This window comes from Pteropus alecto, unplaced genomic scaffold, assembly GCF_000325575.1.
Source record: "Pteropus alecto unplaced genomic scaffold, ASM32557v1 scaffold3, whole genome shotgun sequence".
NCBI lineage: Eukaryota > Metazoa > Chordata > Mammalia > Chiroptera > Pteropodidae > Pteropus > Pteropus alecto.
This window is the reverse complement of record NW_006442484.1, coordinates 48,278,865-48,282,801: the sequence shown is the minus strand read 5'-3', so window position 1 is coordinate 48,282,801 and position 3,937 is coordinate 48,278,865. Positions and strand designations below refer to the sequence as shown.

Genomic DNA, 3,937 nt, shown 5'->3' with positions numbered 1-3,937 from the left:
TTGGAAAGAATATGAGACTCCAAGTCAGAGTTTTAGCCTGTGTATTAGCACTAGCTAGTGGCCTTGGACAAGTTACCTGCTCAGTTCCTTCTGTTTCCTATAAAACACAAAAAGCAAGAGAACTAACACTTATTGAGGATCTATTTTATATGCATTTACTAGGCAATTTACAAATCCTACCTTATTTAATACTCCCAATAATCCTGTTAGAGATGATTGTTATTTTCCATTTTCATAGATGAAGAAACAAAGGTGCCAGGCCTGTTCATGTTCTTTCATTCATTGCAACTATCCACTCCCAAGTATGATAGGGGATACCAAAATGAGAATACTGCAAACTGAAATACTAGGTGTATAAAAAACCTAAACCAATGTTAGATGATTTACAGTAATAAAATACAAATAGAGGGTTGTTTATTTGTCCTAATGCTTATGTAGTAATTTAAATTTTTTAATACTCGTGTTGCTCATAACTGCTTTACTTAAATTTATTAGGCTTCAATGTATATCTGATTTGACCAGGTAAGGGCGAGGGGATAGGTGGTGGTCATCAAGGGAAATATAAGCTTGTTTGATAGGTGCGTGTGTGTGTGTGTAAGTAAGAGGTTCCATAGTTTGGCATTTACAGAAACTATACATTCTTGGAAAGAAGTAGAGAAAATCGGCATTATAATTCATTATTTACTAGCCCACTTGCAGAGTCATTTAAAAAATGAACCTGCCTTTGTCAGCTGGTTTGTAAAGAGATATTGATTATATTTTTGAAAGATAGTAATATTGTCTTTCTTTTAATAGAAGCTTGCCTAAGGTTTTGTTATGGGTTGGTTTATTTAATCAGATTTGGTGATATCTGGCATTTTTGAATACCTTGTGCTAGGGATGTGCAAAACCAAAAATTGTTTTTGGGACATCACAAATTAAATTGTGATTCAGTAATAGTATAGAAGGTTTAGAAATTCTCTCTATTGAGGCTTCAATTATTTTTATTGTGTTTAGTGGGAGTTGAATTCCTATGTTTAGGTTAGAGAATTTTTATCAGAGTGACTTGAACTGCACTATGTAAATTCTCACTGATATGGAATGCCTTTTTTTTTTTTTTCCAGAATACGAAACATCATGGGCTATATATGTAAGAGGTAGAAAACATTGTTCTTGTCTTCAAAGAGTTTATATTTAGTTAAGGAGGCAGCAAACGAGAAAACCAAGTAAAAGGACATGGAGGGTTCTTGAAGCTCATGTCTGCTCTTTGTAAAGTCAATTTAGCTGCTCTAGGCTTTGGTAAGATACCATCGGTCTCTCCTGATAGATACTGTTAGAAACAACCCAGTCCTTTGAGAACTGGCAGTTGTGTATCTTTTCTATCTTGTTCATTCTATAGTGTTCTCTTTGCTTTATAAAAATTACTATTTGGTCTAAGTACCAAATACAGTTCCTCTTCTGAGTGCTCTGCTCTTTATATCCTGGATTGTGGACTGGGTTTTCCTTTTTTTGATGGCTACTAGAAAGCCAGAGCCAGATTTATGGCCCACCCCAGAGCAGACGTATAGATTTTATGCTGTCCATTTTTTTAGGCACAATTTCTGGTGTCTTCTCTATTCCTTTGCTTTTATTTTTTAAATTTATTAACTTTTTATGGTTCATGTATTCTTATCTCATTAGTCCTTTTCAGAACAAAATAGGGGTATGTCTAAATAAATACACATGTAATCCGTGGAGGAACATATCGAGGCAACCAGATTAATATAGTAGAGACCATATGTGGCATATTGTTTTATTTCATGGGCCAGCTTTGATAATGCTGGTGGTGTGGGATATTGCAGTGCGAAGTAGTTGGAGGTATCACGTGAATTTAGTGGGAAAGGCTACTGTGATCACTGAGCAATGTTGTTATGGATATAGGAGTCTTGATGGCCTGTATTTGCCATCTTTGTTATACACAATACATACAGGATGCTGAGTATCACAATGGGTGGGTGGCTTTTTAAGTTTAGAGTTAGATTTTCCCGAGAGATGTGGATTTGGGAAACAAGCTGTAACTTATTGGAGTTGACAGTCAGTTTGGTTCAGCTAGAATAAAATGTCTGCAGTGCATTAAGGAGAAATGAAGCTGGTGGAAAAAGTCAGGAAGTAGGTGTGGGAAGCCTTCTTCCATGATCCCATCCAGAATACCACATCGCATTTAGTTGTTGTGTTTCCCTAGTCTCCTCTGACTGTTTTTCAGTTTCGTCTGATTTTATAATCTTGACAGTTTTGAGGAGTCCTGGTGAGACAGTGTGTAGAACGTCTCTCACCTTGGGTTGTCCGATGTTTTCCTCATGATTAGTATGGGGCTATGGAGTTTTGAAAAAAATACACAAAGCCAAGTTGTCTTTGTTATGTCATGTGAGGGAGTGCCTGATATTTACACGGCATCCTGGTGCTATTAACTTAGATCACTTAGTTAAAGTAGTGTTTGCCAGGCTTCTCCACTGTAGAATTACTGTTTTTCCCTTTTCATATTTTACTTTTAGAAGTGATTTGCTAAATTCAGCCTGTCCTCAAAATGGGAAGGGAAATTAGAAAAGCTTTTCTTTTTAAAAATATTCCTTTAGATGGATGTACCATATATTTTATTAAATGGTTTAGCGTATCGTAACAGTTAAGAGAGCAGGCTCTGGAGCTACACTGCCCATGTTAAAATCCTGGCTGCACACTAGTTATGTGATCTCAGGATACTTTTACCTGGCCTCTTAGTTCTCCATCTGTTCATGGTAGGTGTTAATAGAACCTACCTTATAGGATTTATTGTTGTGAGGATTAAATGAGAATGTGTAAAGTACTTAGAACAGTGTATGGCACTATGTAAGTGCTAGATAGGTGTTTGCTATTGTTGTTGTTATTATTATGATTTTGTCCTTCTAATAATGCTGCAGTGAATGTTTTTTTTCACACACACTGGTGGAGTAGTGGGTATACTATAAGATAAATTCCTAGAAATGGGTATTTGCTTTTGCTATTTTGATAGATATTGCCTAATTTTCCTCCCATTAGAGTTTGTACCATTTTGCTTATCCACCAGAGATATATAATATCTGTGTTCTTATATCTGTGTTACCAAATTATTTGATCTTTGCCAGTTGATTGATGCATGTCTCTTATTATGGATTAACTTGAGCATCTTTTCATTGAGTCATTTAAGAGTTTAGATTTTGATTCCGCTTCTTGTGAAGCAATTCTTGCTTCATTAGCTGGGAAGTGGTACAAAATGTTTGGGAGAATAATAATGGTAACTAGATGAGGAATAATTTAGACCTGGGAAAGACTAGAAGTAGTACCGTGGTTGTAAAATGGACAGTCTGAGAAGTGGCACACTACGTCGCTGGCCTCTCTTCTGGTGTGACAGTGTGGTGTCTTGGTAATTTTTTTTTTTTTTTTTAAGTTTGAAGAGGAATCACCATCCTACGTTTGCAGCCAGCAGTGAATGAAGCCGCAGGAGTAGAAGTTAGAAGGAAAGGTTGTAAAGTAAAACTGAAAGTTAATCTGATCCACCTTTTATGATATGCATGTTTATTATGTTGTATAATAATCAGGCAGAAATTAAAAAGCAGTTCATATATATAAATGTAGTTAACTTTAAATTTCAGTTTTAGAAATTTTCTTTCCCATTGCATTGTCCAGTATGTACAATCATTGCCAGTTGGTAGTTTTGTTCTGATAGCATTAAATTGCCCCTCTCCAACCCTCCCTCCCCAACTACACCATAAATAAAAACAAAAGTGCTGAATCTTACTTTACTGCAGCTGGATGGGGCTGTTAGTGGAGGTGATGTTCCTTTGCTCTTTTCCTTTCAGTTTCATGTTTGAGGGAGTTCATGTGTATAACCTTGGCACTCATGAATTATACGCACCCTTCCTCCCAGGCATTCATAGTTCCTTTACACACCACAGGCAACAAGACC

General features: G+C 36.3%; 1 protein-coding gene across 1 annotated transcript in view; it reads left to right on the top strand.

Annotated features, from left to right (window-relative positions):
- The first annotated feature begins 3,426 nt into the window (after window positions 1-3,426).
- The window catches only part of SESTD1 (SEC14 and spectrin domain containing 1), an 86,053-nt gene continuing 85,542 nt past the window's right edge, over window positions 3,427-3,937 (top strand). Inside the window, exon 1 of the mRNA XM_006921244.3 lies at window positions 3,427-3,493. The gene's annotated coding sequence lies outside the window, so the exon portion shown is untranslated. The remainder of the gene's footprint in view (window positions 3,494-3,937) is intronic.